This window comes from Pseudophryne corroboree, chromosome 8, assembly GCF_028390025.1.
Source record: "Pseudophryne corroboree isolate aPseCor3 chromosome 8, aPseCor3.hap2, whole genome shotgun sequence".
NCBI classification, from domain to species: domain Eukaryota; kingdom Metazoa; phylum Chordata; class Amphibia; order Anura; family Myobatrachidae; genus Pseudophryne; species Pseudophryne corroboree.
This window is the reverse complement of record NC_086451.1, coordinates 120,223,304-120,243,277: the sequence shown is the minus strand read 5'-3', so window position 1 is coordinate 120,243,277 and position 19,974 is coordinate 120,223,304.

Genomic DNA, 19,974 nt, shown 5'->3' with positions numbered 1-19,974 from the left:
CCAAGGGTATTAATAGGAATCAGCATGGTTTTGTGAGGGAGAGGTCATGTCAAACTAACCTAATTAGCTACTACGAGGAAGTGAGCGACAATATTTATTAGGGTAAAGCAGTGGATGTGGTCTTTTAAGACTTTGCTAAGGCCTTTGACAAAGTCCCACATAAGAGACTTATTTTCAAGTTAAGTGAGCTTGGGGTAGGAAACACAATTTGTACTTGGGTGAGTAATTGGCTGTATAACAGGGAACAGCGACTGTGGCCTTAGTGCTTAGTGGAATACCGTACTCAGGCCACTGCTGTTTAACATATTCATTAATGACCTTGGAGTGGGCATGGAAAGCTCAGTGTCAATTTTCGCAGATGATACTAAACTGTGTAACGTAATTAATTCAGACAAGGATGTTGAGTCTCTATGGAATGACTTTACTAGACTGGAGGTCTGAGCAGACAAATAGAAAATAAGGTTGAATACAGATAAATGTAAAGTTATGCACTTTGGAACTAAGAACAATCAGCAGCCTATAAATGAAATGGGGAAAATGTAGGGATAATGGTAGTTGAAAAAGATTTGTGAGTGCTCATCAATAATAGACTTAGTAGTAGTACGCAATGTCAAAATGCAGCAACAAAAGCAAATAAGGTGTTAGCATGCAATAAACAGGGAATGGAGACAAGGAATGAGAGTGTAATCCTGACACTCTATATATCATTGGTACGGCCACACCTAGAATATTGTGTACAGTTCTGGGCACCTCACTACAAATAAGATATCTTGGAACTTGAAAGGGTTCAGAGGAGAGCCACCAAACTGGTTAAGGGGTTAGAGGCACTGAATTATGAGGAAAGACTTACAAGGTTAGATATGTTTACACTGAAAAAAGTGTGCTCATTCCAAATGTAAAGGCTAGAGGCTAGCCCTGGCCAGGAATATGCTAAGTGCCTCTGGTTACTACAGGTTGAGCTTGTGTGAGATAGTGCACCTGCTACCTTTTCCCTCTGTACACTTTACTAAGTCTCAATCAGAGTAGCACCTCACTACCTAATTAAGGTGTGCAAATTAGGGCCCTTTTCCCTCTGTAACTGATGTATTCATACATTTTTGAAGGTAGGAGACACCTTCACCCTAATTTAGCACCCTGCCCCACCCACCCCTCTGATTTTAAATAGTCCAACACTCTAGCCTTTACATTTGGAATGAGCACACTGAGGTAAGACTCCTACATTTTGTTTAATATGGCAGTCCATAATGGGGGGAATTCTCCGGGGTGTGGGGCTCCCTGTGCCTGCCATGTCTGGGTGTCCCTGGGGCATCTCAATTTAACACTATTTCATCACTCCATGGCACTTATAGTTTGTTTTATATATATGTAACACCTTCACATAATTTTCTTTTACTCCTCACATTATTCACACATGCAGCAGCAGCAGCTGCTCCTACGTCTTTAACCCTATATTTTTATCACTCCTGCGATGCCCTGGGGTTGTCTGGCTGAGTGGCTGGGTGGCTCTGGGGTGTCCTGCCCCCCGGACCTGAACCCCTATAGTTAGTGTTAGGGACTTACCCAATGATGTTAGGGACTTACCCAATGAGAGGCTACCTTGATGCGGTGGGTAAGCTCATAGCCCTGGCCAGGAATATGCTAAGTGCCTCTGGTTACTACAGGTTGAGCTAGTGTGAGATAGTGCACCTGCTACCTTTTCCCTCTGTACACTTTACTAAGTCTCAAGCAGAGTAGCACCTCACTACCTAATTAAGGTGTGCAAATTAGGGCCCTTTTCCCTTATATTCTGTATGGAAAATGCTATTCTAAATCTGTAGGTCAAATTGTGATTCTTTAATTAGCAAGCCAAGTGAATAAATGACAGTAAGCCACAAGACATTTGGGTATAGTAGTAAAATATGTGTGTGTGCTATACACTGCAGGGGGCTGTGTGTGGGCTGGGAAAATCTCACCTTCTCTGCATTGGATACAACCTGTGTGGCTGCATAAGAGACTACAACAGGGCCAACTCTTTTGAAGTCAAAAGGGAAGTACAGATAATGGGTTCTGACAATGGTGGTCATTCCGAGTTGTTCGCTAGCTGCAATCGTTCGCTGTGCAGCGATGAGGCAAAAAAAACATCACTTCTGCGCATGCGTATGCGCCGCAATGCGAATGCGCAATGTATTTCACAACGGCCGATGCAGTTTTACACAAGGTCTAGCGAAGCTTTTCAGTCGCACTGCTGGCCGCAGAGTGATTGACAGGAAAGGGGCGTTTCTGGGTGTCAACTGACCATTTTCAGGGAGTGTTCGTAAAAACGCAGGCATGCCAGGAAAAACACAGGCGTGGCTGGGTGAACGCAGGGCGTGTTCGTGACGTCAAAACAGGAATTGAACAGTCTGAAGTCATCGCAAGCGCTGAGTAGGTCTGAAGTTATTCTGAAGCGGCACATTTTTTTTTTGAAAGCCGCTCTGCGATCCTTTCATTCGCACTTCTGCTAAGCTAAAATACACTCCCAGAGGCTGGCGGCTTAGCGGTTGCACAACTGCTAAAAACTGCTAGCGAGCGATCAACTCGGAATGACCACCAATGTTTCACTCTTCAGAAAGGACAGTTACATCTGTAGATCAATGGCTTCTAAAATGTGTCCTACCATATGTCTATCTAGTCATATATCTATGGTCAGAAGCTACAGTATATGGACACTTCTGACACAAATGTTGTTAATTCTCCGTAGGCCCTGATGTTTGCCATAGAAACCCCTTGTTACAAGAACAAAGGAACTCTTTACACACACAGGACGCAATGAAAATGTGTTAATGAAGTGGTTATAAAAAAGGGTAACGATCAAGGAGCAGGACTAGAGAGATAAATATGTCTGTTTAGCTGAATCTAGTGTGCATTGTTTGGAGGACAGCTGCATGTTGAGAATGCCCCTTACCTCTTGTCTCTATGAAACCTTCGGTAACAGAAACCTAAGGTCTTTGTAGTAAGTTCTGCATTACTTTATTCCTTTTATTTTAATTTCTGAAACTATTGCAGTCATAACCTGTATGTTACTCTTATTAACTATTTAGTTAATTAAGCTTTGGAAACATATTTGGATGAAATACATTTAATCTAGCGTATTTTCTGTGAATCTATTAAACTTGCACCTGTGAGGCGCACGCTACTCTTATCATTGAAATATTAATAACTGTGTATGTAGTTAGAAGTGCTACCTAGTGTCATAACATTGAATATTCCCCTTGCTGGTGGCAGTTACAGTGTCTGATTACCTGCACAAGCTGAAGTAACCATAAGTCACTAGTGGCAATTTTCAGATTGATGTATCAGGAGATTGGTTAGCCAGTTATGATATATAGTAAAACTCCTTTCAAACATAAACCCCGACTTTAACCCGGCTCATACTGGACACTGAACACAGGTTAAAGCTGGGATTTCAGTAGTTACCCCCTTTCAAACCTGGGTGATGGACCCAGGTTATTCCTGGGTTATCGCCATTCACACTGGTCCCAGGTCTTTCACTGACCCGGGTTTTCCATCTCACAGTGGACGCTTGAAGATGATGTAATCTCAAACGCTACTGCACCAACCAATCAACTCCTTTTAGACACGACCCAGGTCACTGTGATCCAGGTCATGTCTTTCAGACCGCAGGTGACATGGGTCAGTCCCGAGAATAACCCTAGTACTAAGCATGGACACCGGACACCCAACCCATGTTGGATCTGTTAATGCATATTGTAGCCAAGACCCGGGTCGAGCCACAATTACTGGCAAAATAGAAAGGGTAAGTGTGAAAAGGGTATTAATGTTTTTCCTTTACTGTTGTATGAGGACTTAGGGATCTATTCCTGAAGCAGTGAAAAGTGTGGAGAAGTGAGCTAGTGGAGAAGTTGCCCATGGCAACCAATCAGCATTGAAGTAACGTTTATAATTTGCATACTATACAATTGTACGGAGCAGCTGATTGGTTGCCATGGGCTACTTCTCCACAGGCTCACTTCTCCACTCTTTTCACTGCTTCATCAATAGACCCCTTAGAATTTAGGACCAGTACAAGAAGACACACACTTTTTCAAAATAAGAAATTATTTTATAGTCTATCCCAAGCTCATATGATTCACATACTGCAATGGCTTGGCACTTTTCCTGGATGATAGACATTCTTCTTTGTTTTGATAGCTCAGACACTTCAGAAGGCTATCTATTCATAATCATGGCTGAGCAGTTTCAGTTAGCTTTCAGATGTGTGAATCAAGCTTTCACACAGTAAGCCAAATCTCTGAGTTTTTTACAGATGATCCCCTAGTTGTTATTTGACAGAGTGAACTGTACATTTTTCATTGGCTATCAAGGCATGTAGTGGCTACTCAGGAGATTATTCAGAACAGTATGCGTTTAAAAATCGACCATCGGGATTCCGGTGATTGCAATACCGATGCCGAAAACCCGACATGGGTGAAATGCCTTCGCCGGAATACCGGTGAAGTAGGTGATTCTCCCTCTATGGGTGTCCACGACACCCATGGAGGGATAATAGAGCCTGTGGCGAGTGAAATGAGCCAAAGCGCCCATAGCCTTGATGCGCTCGCCCCACTGCCGGCATTGTGGCAGACGGGATGCCACTGTCGGTATAGTGAAAGCTGGCACCTCGTACGCCGGGATCACATACGGATCCCTTCAAAAGAATATATTTAAACATATAAAAAATAAATGTGTGTGATTCTAAATTGCTCAGCCATACAATGCAGTGTACAGATGGAGCCTCCCTTATCGTTGTAGTTTCTCCACCTGAACGGAGTATTTGTTGCACCTTAGCTATAGCTCAGTTTGTTGAGGTGTTGCATGGAAAGGCACATTAGGGTGCGACAACATACACAGCATGCAATACACATCTTCACAACTGGGTGACAACTGTTCCACTAATCTAGTACTGTAGAACAAATAGTGACAGATGGATATACAGTACAGTAAACTAATCGTACTGTGACAGTGTACCCTTAGCAAGTCCTGGCAAATTGCCAGTGACAACTATAATGTTATACACACAGACCAACGGTCAGACGGAGAGAGCAGCTTATGCTGATTTAAATGATATGCAGCTAGGGTCGGACTGGACCACAGGGGTACAGGGGAAACCACCGGTGGGCCCCACTGCCTGGGAGCCCTCCTCCTCCTCTAGGGATCAGGTTCCAGACTGTGTTCTTGAATTATACATTATACATACTGTATGTTACATTATACTGCACAAGAATACGAGGTATTCTCTACAGTGCATTGCCAATATTTATCTGATACATTATCATGCACGCACTAGCACTATTTATATATTTATCAAGGGGCCCAGCCCATGCACTCTCTAATGGTTAGGCAAACCAAAGAAGCCACTCGCCACACCCCCTCTGGAGACTGACCACACCCCTAAGCATGGGCCTTTACCACGGCATTCCACGGTGGGCTCTTCATCACCAAGTCTGACATTGTATGCTGCATGGCTATAGTTACTGTGTAATTGTAACTGTATCTAATTATGTTACAGTGTAGGGCTGGAATCAGAGGCATAGCTAGGGTTTTCGGAGCCCAGGGCAAGATGGAAAATGGCACCCCCCCCCAAAAAAAAGAAAAAAAAAAAGAAAGAAGCATGTGCGCGCGCCGATGTCGCGTGCAGCAAAAAAGAACGGGCGTGGTCACACACCAGAAGGGGTGTGGCCACTGAAAATGGCCCACAGTGCCAGTTACATTGCCCCACAGTGCCAGATACAATGTCCCACAGTGCCGGATACATGCCCTACAGTGCCAGATACATGCCCCACAGTGCCAGATACAATGCCCCACAGTGCCGGATACATGCCCTACAGTGCCAGATACATGCCCCACAGTGCCAGATACATTGCCCCACAGTGCCAGATACATTGCCCCACTGTGCCAGTTACATGCCCCACAGTGCCAGTTACATGCCCCACAGTGCCAGATACATGCCCCACAGTGCCAGTTACATTGCCCAACTGTGCCAGATACATGCCCCACTGTGCCAGATACATGCCCCACTGTGCCAGTTACATGCCCCACTGTGCCAGATACATGCCCCACTGTGCCAGTTACATGCCCCACTGTGCCAGATACATGCCTCACTGTGCCAGTTACATGCCCCTGGCCCCTGTGCTTCCCCGGTAACTCACCGCTTGTGTTGATATGTGAGGGGAGGAGAGTGCAGCGCCTCTCCTTCCCCTCACCGCTCCAGGTCTCTGGCGGCTGTGTGGCGCCGGTTTGCTAGCCAATCAGAGCCCGCGGACCGGCAGCGAATCAGGAGCCGGTCTGCAAGCTCTGATTGGCTAACGCTGCCGGAGACCGGACACACGTAGCGCTGCTGGCAGCGGCGGTGAGGGGAGGGAGAGATGCTGCGCTCTCCTCCCCTCACATTTTGGCGTGACGGGGGCGAGTGGGGCATGATGCCCTGGCCGCCGCCGGCACCCCCCTCTCCTGGGCCTGCCAAGGCGCCCAGGGCACCTGCCCCACTCGCCCTACCCTAGTTACGCCTCTGACTGGAATACACTGTAGCATAACATTTTGTATGAAAATACAGTTGCTATTACACAGAATATAGGCATGCTGCATATAATTTTAAACAGCAGGAGCTGCTTGTGCGTCCTATTCGCAACGCTTCATTTTAGAAGCAAAAGTATGGGGGGGGGTAATTCCAAGTTGATCGCAGCAGGAATTTTGTTAGAAGTTGGGCAAAACCATGTGCACTGCAGGGGAGGCAGATATAACATGTGCAGAAAGAGTTAGATTTTGGTGGGTTATTTTATTTCTGTGCAGGGTAAATACTGGCTGCTTTATTTTTACACTGCAAATTAGATTGCAGATTGAACACACTACACCCAAATCTAACTCTCTCTGCACATGTTAAATCTGCCTCCCCTGCAGTGCACATGGTTTTGCCCAACTGCTAAAAAATTTCCTGCTGCGATCAACTTGGAATTACCTCCTATGTGCCTATATTCTGTGTGTAATAGCAACTGTATTTGCACACAAAATGTTATGCTACAATGTATTTCAGCTAAACACTGTAACACAGGGCCGGTGCTAGGGTGTTCAGCGCCCTCCTGCAACCTATCAATTTTGCGCCTATCTACAAATACAAATGTGACCGATCTCTTCCTCAGAGCTGTAACTAGACATTTTGTTAGTCACATTACACCGCATAGCAGTGTCCGTTAGTCACATTACACCTCATAGTAGTGTCCACTAGTCACATTACACAGCACAGTAGTGTCCGTTAGTCACATTACACCTCATAGTAGTGTCCGTTAGTCACATTACACTGCACAGTAATGTCCGTTAGTCACATTACACCGCACAGTAGTGTCCGCTAGTCACATTACACTGCATAGTAGTGTCCGTTAGTCACATTACACTGCATAGTAGTGTCCGTTAGTCACATTACACAGCACAGTAGTGTCCGTTAGTCACACTACACCGCACAGTAGTGTCCGTTAGTCACATTACACTGCACAGTAGTGTCCGTTAGTCACATTACACTGCACAGTAGTGTCCGTTAGTCACATTACACCGCACAGTAGTGTCCGTTAGTCACATTACACTGCACAGTAGTGTCCGTTAGTCACACTACACCGCACAGTAGTGTCCGTTAGTCACATTACACTGCACAGTAGTGTCCGTTAGTCACATTACACTGCACAGTAGTGTCCATTAGTCACACTACACCGCACAGTAGTGTCCGTTAGTAACATTACACAGCACAGTAGTGTCCGTTAGTCACATTACACCGCACAGTAGTGTCCGCTAGTCACATTACACAGCACAGTAGTGGCCGCTAGTCACATTACATCGCACAGTAGTGTCTGTTAGTCACATTACACTGCACAGTAGTCTCCGCTAGTCACATTACACCGCACAGTAGTGTCAGTTAATCACATTACACTGCACAGTAGTGTCCGTTAGTCACATTACACTGCACAGTAGTGTCGGCTAGTCACATTACACAGCACAGTAGTGTCTGCTAGTCACACTACACCGCACAGTAGTGTCCGCTAGTCACATTACACAGCACAGTAGTGTCCGCTGGTCACATTACACAGCACAGTAGTGTCCGCTAGTCACATTACACTGCGCAGTAGTGTCAGCTAGTCACATTACACTGCATAGTAGTGTCCGTTAGTCACATTACACTGCACAGTAGTGTCGGCTAGTCACATTACACAGCACAGTAGTGTCCGCTAGTCACATTAAACAGCACAGTAGTGTCCGCTAGTCACATTACGCAGCACAGTAGTGTCCGCTAGTCACATTACACCGCACCGTAGTGTCAGCTAGTCACATTACACTGCATAGTAGTGTCCGTTAGTCACATTACACTGCACAGTAGTGTCAGCTAGTCACATTACACAGCACAGTAGTGTCAGCTAGTCACATTACACTGCACAGTAGTGTCAGCTAGTCACATTACACTGCACAGTAGTGTCCGTTAGTCACATTACACTGCACAGTAGTGTCGGCTAGTCACATTACACAGCACAGTAGTGTCTGCTAGTCACACTACACCGCACAGTAGTGTCCGCTAGTCACATTACACAGCACAGTAGTGTCCGCTGGTCACATTACACAGCACAGTAGTGTCCGCTAGTCACATTACACTGCGCAGTAGTGTCAGCTAGTCACATTACACTGCATAGTAGTGTCCGTTAGTCACATTACACTGCACAGTAGTGTCGGCTAGTCACATTACACAGCACAGTAGTGTCCGCTAGTCACATTAAACAGCACAGTAGTGTCCGCTAGTCACATTACACAGCACAGTAGTGTCCGCTAGTCACATTACACCGCACCGTAGTGTCAGATAGTCACATTACACTGCATAGTAGTGTCCGTTAGTCACATTACACTGCACAGTAGTGTCAGCTAGTCACATTACACAGCACAGTAGTGTCAGCTAGTCACATTACACTGCACAGTAGTGTCAGCTAGTCACATTACACTGCACAGTAGTGTCCGTTAGTCACATTACACTGCACAGTAGTGTCGGCTAGTCACATTACACAGCACAGTAGTGTCCGCTAGTCACATTACACAGCACAGTAGTGTCCGTTAGTCACATTGCACAGCACAGTAGTGTTGGCTAATCACATTACACAGCACAGTAGTGTCCGTTAGTCACATTACACTGCACCGTAGTGTCCGCTAGTCACATTACACCGCACAGTAGTGTCAGTTAGTCACATTACACTGCACAGTAGTGTCCGTTAGTCACATTACACTGCACAGTAGTGTCGGCTAGTCACATTACACAGCTCGGTAGTGTCCGCTAGTCACATTACACAGCACAGTAGTGTCCGCTAGCCACATTACATCGCACAGTAGTGTCCGGCTGGGCAGCCTTGAGCATGTGCAGAGATGAACATAGATCCGGAAGCGTATGCAGCGATCTGCGTTCATCTCTGAATGCCCCCCTATTCCAGGTACAACCTTCATTCCCTCCACAGTGCGGCCCCGGTACCTGCAGGAGGTCCCGGCTCGGGCGCTGCTCCTCCTCTCCCTTCTTCTCCGGTTTCTCACAGGATCTGTTACTCCAGTGGCTCTGTAGGATGTTGTCAGTGACCCCGAGAGGGGGAGGGAGTGGGTACTAATTACTTGGGCCTGGGACTGATGGAGGGGCCCTGGTCCCCTGCACTCCCAACCCCCTCCCACCTTACTGGGCAGCAGCAGCTCTCATGTTGGCAGCACAGCACATACTGCACAGTGTGTTGTGCTGCAGAGAGGCTGCTGCTATTGTTATTGTTCCTGTATGGGTGCAGAGCCGGCCCTAACCAATATGATGCCCTAGGCAAGATTTTGGCTGGTGCCCCCTAGCACCACCGCTGGTTCCGCCTCTGACCTTGCACCTCTTTCCCAGCACCATCACCCCTCACCCATAGCAGTCCTTATTTTGGTGTTTGTACCCCCTATATTTTAAATACAGTAGGAACAGTTAGCACATTTGACGCACAGCCCATAAAGGGGTGTGTTTTTGCTGGCAAGGGTCATGGCCACACAATAGTAACCCCAATTCCAATTACACCACACAGTACTGCAACTTTATTCACATTTTATCATGCGATAGTGTCCATAATTCATATTACATCCCACAATAGTATCACTTTACCTTATAAACGTTACTCTTCACAGTAGAGCCCCTTATTCACATTACATCACACTGAATTGCTCCTTATTCACATTACAGAATACCCTATTGCTCTTTATTCACATTAGACGACACAGTAGTGCCCTTTCTATACACAATGCCACATAGTAGAGCACCTTATACACATAATGCCACACATTAGTAATGCATTTATACACATAATTCCACACAGTAATGCCCCTTACACATATGAGACACATTATTAATGTCCTTATAAACATAATGTGCCTTACACATTATGACAACCTTTATTAATGCCCTTTTACACATAATGTCCCTTACACATATGCCGCACATTATTAATGCCCTTATACACATAAAGACACACATAGTGCCCTCTACACATTTGCTGCACATTATTAGTGCTCCTATACACATAATGACACACATACAGTAGTACCCTGTTACACATATGCTGCACATTATTAATGCCCTTATACACATAATGACACACATAGTGCCCCTTACACATATGTTGCACATTATTAAAGCATTTTTACATGACACACATATTGCTCCTTACACATATTCCGAACACTACTGCACAACCAACCCACTCACATGCACACAGCACTCACACTGCCACTAACACTGTGACCTCTGCCTCTGCTTGGATACAGATGTGTCCTCATAAATCTTGCCTCAATGCTAATGTTGGGCACACCTTTTTTATGAAAATTCATCTTATTTGCATTGCTATGTGGCTAGGATGCACAAGCAGTTTCTGCTGATTAAAATGATATGCAGCATGCCTATATACTGTGTGAGACTGTGGCTGTATCTGCATGTGAAATGCTACACACAGAATATAGGCATGCCGCATATCATTTTAATCAGCAGAAGCTGCTGATGCCCCTAGGCATATCAAATGCCCTAGGCAATTGCCTAGTTTGCCTATGCCTATGGCCGGCTCTGTATGGGTGGGTGGGGGGATTATGATCACAGTGATCACACTCCCCCCTCGAATTGACCCTGGCTGAGGTGCTCAGGGAGTACACCTACCATGCTCTGTACAGCAAATACTTGTTTTGAAAACAATTTTTCCCTATAAAGGGGCGTGGCCACGGCACCCGCGATTAGTCTACGCCCCCAACCCGCTAGGCAACTCTGAATGTCAGTGGCAGCGGCGCTGTGTGTGGGCCGAGGCCGCATACTGTGTGCACGCTGTCTGGGAAGGAGGAGAAGGGGGGTGAGCCGCGCTGCTCGCTGCCAGGTGCCAGCGCCGCTACCTGTCATCCAGTGTGACAGGCGCAGCGGCAACTGGCAGCAGCAGGGATGCAGAGCAGGGAGAGGCTGAGCGTCTCTTCAGTTTGGCGCCTCCCTGCACTGCATCCCTTTGCTGAGCGGCTAGCGCCGGCTCTGCTGTAACATAAGATTCAGTCCCAATTACACACTGAATATAGCCATACCTCATATCATTTAAATCAGCATAAGCTGCTTGCGTGTGTACATTTATATGCCTAAATTACACAATTCCTTGGGAAAATAATGTAAAAATGACATGTACAGTATGTGGAGCATTTTTACCCATCAAAGTTTTTTGTTTGTTTTTTTCAAGTGTCAAAATGTATTGAAAAGTATTTATTTGTTTCAAATGTACTTGGGTTGGTATTCTTAGTTGGGGTGCTGATGACTTTAAAAATGATTGTGGAGCCCAGCAGTCATCTTTAAGGCATGTTAAGCATTGTGTGAGATCACTGCATATTATGACGCACAAGTCGCAGTGTGTAATAACATGAGACTGGCAATTGACAGCATAATATACTGTAAGAGCTTTATATCCAGCATAAAATTTATAACAAAATGGCAGAGTATCATTGAGTATTATGACACACATATTATAGGGCACATATCGTAGAGTGTAATACATTATTATAACTTTACATCACTTCTGACATTCTGAGAAACATGTCTTTTTAACATACAGTAAAGTAGTTCTTCCACTATAGGGGTGTATTCAACAACTGTCGGAAGCTGCCGTCTTGTTGGAAAGATGGCAGCTTCCTACAAAAATAGGTCGGAGGGGGTTCTGACCTATTCATTAAAGGCAGTTTTTTCAGCGGAATAGCCACCGATCCACGTGCTTCTGTCGGAAATCGGGCCAAATCCGACAGGTTTCGGCCCCCTTTCCGACAAACTCATTCTGACTTGAAAACAACTTGTTTTGAGGGGCAGGAGACGGGGGCGAGATGTAATAACCTGTCCCGCCGCATTAACTGCTTTACTCTGCGCTCCCCTGATATTGTCCACGGTAACCTGCTGTCTCCAGCTACCCAACCCCCTGGCGCTGCTATTTGCTCCCTGTTTACACAAGCACCACCGCAGCCACTCAGGTCTCAGCTTTATTAAAGCTCAGAACTGAGTAGCCGTGGCGGTGCATGTGTAAACTAGGAGCAAATAACAGCACCGGGGTGTGGGGGGGGTAATAAGGGGAGCTGGAGACAGCAGGTTACTGTGGACAATATCAGGAGAGCGCAGAGTAAAGCAGTTAACGGGGTGGGACAGGTTAGTATATCCCCCCCCCCCCGTGGTGCGGTGTGGCTGGGGGAGCTGGGATTGGCGGGGGGAGCTGGTGGCAGGGGGACATGTCTGCGGCAGTAGGGGGAGGCACTGCAGGGAGAGAGATGCCTGGCCGGGGGACAGCCAGGCACCTGTCTCCCTGCAGCGCCTCCCATCGCAGACATGTCCCCCTGCCGCCAGCTCCCCCCACCGGCTGCCGATCTCAGCTCCCCCCGCCGCCCACTGCCATCCAGCTTACCTTCACCGCCGGCCCACTCACCCCCCGCTGCCCCCCCCGCCATCTGCACCCTGCCATCTGCACCACGCACCGCTGCTGTCAGCACATCCACAGCCGCTGACAGCAGCGGCAGGACAGGACCCTGGGTATGGCCAAATCCAACAGTCGGATTGAATAGGGGTTGTCGGATCTATTCCGACAATTGCATGCCGGAATGGATCCGAATCTTATTGAATATACCCCATAGTGTATTTCAATGGAGATCTCACGCATACGCAATGGTGATTTTATAAAGCGACATCTGGTGGATGATCACTGATATTACACTCACCGGTAACGCCATACGCCACACCATACACCATGCTATGCGCCACCCTGCAACAGCGCGCTGCTTTGCGACCAGGCACACTGCAACTCTGTGATTGGGACAAACGCCATAGACAGTATAGATGAGCAAAGATTAGTGGTGGAACTTGCGGCACTGCAGGTGGTTTAGTGCACTGAGGCCTGCCGCAGTTAAGGGGCCCAATGCCTACAGCATTACAGGCAGACTGTAATGAGTCAGGCTGACTCATTATAGCACACTGGCAGCTGCTGCGTGACATGGGTCATGCTGTGTAATGGACATAGTAGAGGGAAGAGGCGGTCCTGTTGAAGGAGAGAGGGGCCCCTCCCTCATTTCCCTATTGGCTCCTCCCTTGGGTGGTTATCCTGCTGTTGCCGCTTCTAATCTACTGATATCCCAGGCACCCGCTGTATGGAAAAGAGGGAGGAGATGAGCCATCCTGCCTGCTGCTGCCTGAATGCACCTTAACTGGGAATCATGCTCTTGAGGACATGATGCTTCTGCAGAGCCATCCTGTTGTAAAGGTAAAGACAGGGACCTCCAGGGGATAGGGAGGGGTTTGTCTTCTGCATTGTGGCTTTGATTTCTTTGTCCTCCATCATATCCAGGCCCCTGGTAGCCCCCTCTGTTACTTCTGTCCTCACCACAACTCTTTTCCAGTCTGATGTCAAGTGTGAATAAGCGGCACCACTGTGTGGAGTAACATGATTGTGGACACCCCTGTGTGGAATATCATTATTCACGTTACAACACACAGTGGTACCCACACCATACATTGGTTTCCACAATAATGTGGAAACCAATGTATGGTGTGGGTACCACTGTGTGTTGTAACGTGAATTGTGGGCAACATTGTGTGATGTAATATGATTGTGGGCACCACTGAGTGATGTATTGTGAATTGTGGGCACTACTGTGTGATGTAATGTCATTGTGGGCACTACTGTGTGGTGTAATGTGAATTGTGGGTGCTACTGTGCATGCGCGCAATATTGTATATGCGCACCAGCTAGGGCCTGCCGAGGTCAGTGTATTATCAACTGGGCACCTCCATAAGGGCAGAGAGCATTTTAGTGCTTTAACTTGTTTGTGTTGGGGCCCAATGCATATTATTGCACCTCCACCCACCACACTCTAGTTTCTCCACTGGCGAGGCTCCATCTGTAATTTAATTCAGAGATTTCTATGGGGGGAAGGAACAGAGAAAAAAACTTACACATATCCCTAAATCTAGTTGTTGTCCATTACAAAGGTTGTAGTTATGGAAACTGTATTTCTGTGCAGGCAGAGGAAAACCTTCTTTGCATGGAGAATGATTTACGTATACAACAAATTCTGTTTTTTATTTCCTTATATACAGTATTACAACATAATTTCTTGTCCTTGGTCCATCAACCACTTACAAATGCGAAAAACACATTGTACAGCTGCTAAGACTTCTGTGCGTAACAATTTTTTCTCCTGCATGTTACTTGAACATGTTCAAATTCTGTTTAATGGAATGGAAAAAATGCTTTAGCTAGCCATACTTCCATTTCATTAAAGGCATCGCTGATGAGCCCTTTAGCAAATATTGTATGTAACTGCTACAAAAAAGAAACTCTCTTAATATTTATATCCATTTTAGTTTGACCAGTATATGTCCAGGTATAAATTGTATCACAGTGGCCATGGCTAATTTCACTGCCACTGGATATAGTAAATAAATAAATAAATATATATATATATATATATATATGATAAAAGAGTTATACCGGCACTCCAAACAACAATAGGTTACTTAGCTGCGGTGCCCTCCAGGTGAGACGATGACTAAAAAAGCTGGAAATATCGGCGGTACTCAAACAGACTGGTAAAAAGATGCAAAATAGTGTCCCTTTATTAGCCAATTAGCTAATAAAGGGACACTATTTTGCATCTTTTTACCAGTCTGCTTGAGTGCCGCCGATATTTCCAGCTTATATATATATATATGTATATTAGAGATGAGCGGGTTCGGTTCCCTGAGAACCAACCCCCCCCCCCCGAACTCCACGTGTTTTACACGGGTCCGGGGCAGGCTCGGTTGTTCCCGCCTGACTCGGAAAACCCGAACGAAGCAAAACGTCATCATCCCGCTGTCGGATTCTCGTGATATTCGGATTCCATATAAAGAGCTGCGCATCGCCGCCATATGCACTCGTGCATTGTAAAGAGAGCAGAGAGGACGTGGCTACATTCTCTCAGTGGCAAATCTCAATATCAGTGCTCAGTATCAGTGCTTATTGCTGCTCAGTAATACAAGTACATTGTCTCTCTTGTGCTGCATCTTGCTGCTCAGTGTCAGTTCTCAGTAGTATCATCATTAGTGCTCAGTATCACTGCTCATTGTCTTGTGCTGCATTGTGGTGCTCAGTAATACTACAGTACTAATACTAGTACAGTGTCTTGTGTTGCATCTTGCTGCTCAGTGTCGGTTCTCAGTAGTATCATCATCAGTGCTCAGTATCACTGCTTGTTGTCTTGTGCTGCATTGTGGTGCTCAGTATACTACAGTACATTACTAATACTAGTACAGTGTCTTGTGCTGCATCTTGCTGCTGTAGTGTGCTGTGTTAGTGTCCTGTCACTGTGCATAGGTCATCATCATTCCAGTCACAGTGGTGGTATCTGGTATCTATCTAGTGGTATCTAATTCCAGACATTACTGCCGTCTAATTCCAGATATATTACTGGCATATAATTCCACACAGTAAAAAATGGAGAACAAAAATTTGGAGGGTAAAATAGGGAAAGATCAATATCCACTTCCACCTAGTGCTGAAGCTGCTGCCACTAGTCATGGCAGAGACGATTAAATGCCATCAACGTCGTCTGCTAAGGCCGATGCCCAATGTCATAGTAGAGAGCATGTAAAATCCAAAAAGCAAAAGTTCAGTAAAATGACCCAAAAATCAAAATTAAAATCGTCTGAGGAGAAGCGTAAACTTGTCAATATGCCATTTACGACACGGAGTGGCAAGGAACGGCTGAGGCCCTGGCCTATGTTCATGGCTAGTGGTTCAGCTTCACATGAGGATGGAAGCACTCATCCTCCCGCTATAAAAATGAAAAGAATTGTGCGTTCTAAATCACAAATCCCCAAGGAGAGTCCAAATGTATAGGCGGGAGCGATGCCTGACCTTCCCAACACTGGATGGGAAGAGGTGGCTCCTTCCACCATTTGCACGCCCCTTGCAAGTGCTGGAAGGAGCACCCACAGTCCAGTTCCTGATAGTCAAATTGAAGATGTCACTGTTGAAGTACACCAGGATGAGGATATATGTGTTGCTGATGCTGAGGAGGAAATTGACGAGGAGGATTCTGATGGTGAGGTGGCTTGTTTAAGTCAGGCACCCGGGGAGACATCTGTTGTCCGTGGGATGAATAAGGCCATTGACATGCCTGGTCAAAATACAAAAAAAAAATCACCTTTTCGGTGTGGAATTATTTCAACAGAAATGCGGACAACAGGTGTCAAGCCGTGTGTTGCCTTTGTCAAGCTGTAATAAGTAGGGGTAAGGACGTTAACCACCTAGGAACATCCTCCCTTATTTGTCACCTGGAGCGCATTCATTAGAAGTAATTGACAAGTTCAAAAACTTTGGGTGACAGCGGAAATAGTCCACTGACAACTAAATCCCTTCTTCCTTTTGTAACCAAGCTCCTGCAAACCACACCACCAACTCTCTTAATGTCAATTTCCTCCTTAGACAGGAACGACAAAAGTCCTGCAGGCCATGTCACTGGCAAGTCTGACGAGTCCTCTCCTAACTGGGATTCCTCCGATGGATCCTTGAGTGTAACGCCTACTGCTGCTGTTGCTGCTGATGCTGCTGTTGTGGCTGCTGGGAGTTGATCGTCATCCCAGAGGGGAAGTCGGAAGACCACTTGTGCTACTTCCAGTAAGCAATTGACTGTCCAACAGTCCTTTGCGAGTAAGATGAAATATCACAGCAGTCATCCTGTTGCAAAGCAGATAACTCAGGCCTTGACAACTATGTTGGTGTTAGACGTGCGTCCGGTATCCACCGTTAGTTCACAGGGACTTAGAAAATTTCTTGGGGTAGTGTGTCCCTGGTACCAAATACCATCTAGGTTCCACTTCTCTAGGCAAGCGATACCGAGAATGTACACAGACGTCAGAAAAAGAGTCCTCAGTGTCCTAAAAAATGCAGTTGTACCCACCGTCCACTTAACCATGGACATGTGGAAAAGTGGAGCAGGGCAGACTAAGGACTGGACGACTGTGACAGCCCACTGGGTAGATGTTTTGCCTCCCGCAGCAACAACAGCGGCGGCACCAGTAGCAGCATCTCGCAAACGTCAACTCATTCCTAGGCAGGCTACGCTTTGTATCCCCGCTTTCCATAAGAGGCACACCGCTGACAAACTCTTACGGAAACTGAGGAACATCATCGCATATTGGCTTACCCCAATTGGACTCTCCTGGGGATTTGTGATATCGGACAATGCCACCAATATTGTGCATGTATTACATGTGGGCAAATTCCAGCACGTCCCATGTTTTGCACATACAATTAATTTGGTGGTGCAGAATTTTTTAAAAAATGACAGGGGCATGCAGGAGATGCTGTCGGTGGCCCAAAAAATTGTGGGCCACTTTCGGCATTCAGCCACCGCGTGCCGAAGACTGGAGCACCAGCAAACACTCATGAACATGCCCTGCCATCAGCTGAAGCAAGTGGTGGTAACGAGGTGGAATTCAACACTCTATATGCTTCATAGGACGGAAGAACAGCAAAAGGCCATTCAAGCCTATACATCTGCCTGTGATATAGGCAAAGGAAGGGGAATGCACCTGACTCAAGCGCAGTGGAGAATGCTTTCCATGTTGTGCAAGGTTCTCCAACCCTTTGAACTTGCCACACGTGAAGACAGTTCAGACACTGCCAGCCTAAGTCAGGTCATTCCCCTCATCAGGCTTTTGCAGAATCAGCTGGAGAGAATGAAGGAGGAGCAAAAACAGAGCGATTATGCTAGGCATGTGGGACTTGTGGATGGAGCCCTTCATTTGTTTAACCAGGATTCACGGATGGTCAATCTGTTGAAATCAGAGCACTACAATTTGGCCACCGTGCTCGATCCTAGGTTTAAAGCCTACATTGTATCTCTCTTTCCGGCAGACACAAGTCTGCAGATGTTCAAAGACCTGCTGGTGAGACAATTGTCAAGTCAAGCGGAACGTGACCCACCAACAGCTCCTCCTTCATTTTCTACCGCCACTGGAGCTGCCAGGAAAAGGATAAAATTTCCAAAACCACCCGCTGGCGGTGATGCAGGGCAGTCAGGAGCAAGTGCTGACATCTGGTCCGGACTGAAGGACCTGCCAATGATTACTGACATGTCGTCTACTGTCACTGCATATGATTCTGTCACCATTGAAAGAATGGTGGAGGATTATATGAGTGACAGCATCCAAGTAGACAGTTCGTACGTATAGTGGCAGTACAAAGAGGCAATTTGGAGGCCCTTGCTCAAACTGGCTTTATTTTACTAAGTTGCCCCCCCTCCAGTTTATACTCCGAAAGAGTGTTTAGTGCAGCCAGTAACCTTGTCAGTGATCGGCGTAGGAGGTGACTTCCACAAAATGTGGAGAAGATGATGTTCATCAAAATTAATTATAATCAATTCCTCCGTGGAGACATTTACCAGCAATTGCCTCCAGAAAGTACACAGGGACCTGTGATGGTGGATTCCAGTGGGGACGAATTAATAATCTGTGAGAAGGGGGATGTACACAGTGAAAGGGGTGAGGAATCGGACGATGAGGAGGAGGTGGACATCTTGCCTCTTTAGAGCCAGTTTGTGCAAGGAGAGATTGATTGCTTCTTTTTTGGTGGGGGCCCAAACCAACCAGTCATTTCAGCCACAGTCGTGTGGCAGACCCTGTCGCTGAAATGATGGGTTTGTTAAAGTGTGCATGTCCTGTTTATACAACATAAGGGTGGGTGGGAGGGCCCAAGGACAATTCCATCTTGCACCTCTTTTTTTATTTATCTTTGCATCTTGTGCTGTTTGGGGACTATTTTTTGAAGTGCCATCCTGTCTGACACTGCAGTGCCACTCCTAGATGGGCCAGGTGTTTGTGCCGCCCACTTGGGTCACTTAGCTTAATCATCCAGCACCCTTGGTGCAAATGTTAGGACTAAAAATAATATTGTGAGGTGTGAGGTGTTCAGAATGGACTGGAAATGAGTGGAAATTATGGTTATTGAGGTTAATAATACTATAGGATCAAAATGACCCCCAAATTCTATGATTTAAGCTGTTTTTGAGTTTGTTTTTTTTAAAAACACCCAAATCCAAAACACATCCGAATCTGACAAAAATCTGAAAGGGTGGTTTTGCCAAAATGCGTCCGAATCCAAAACACGACCATGGAACCGAATCCAAACCCAAAACACAAAACACGAAAAATGCCCGCTGCACATCTTTTATATATATATATATATATATATATATATATATATACATAGGAGTGCGCACGGGGGGTGCCTGGTACGCACAGGCACCCCCTAATGTCCAGCACCACCTGCATGCCTGCAGCACAGTGATCGCATAGTGCTCATGCCTGTTCCTCCTCCCTCCCCCGCTGCGCCTACCGTGCCCACCTCGCCCGCCGCATAGTCAGGAGTCAGAACTGACTGTCTGGGACTGACC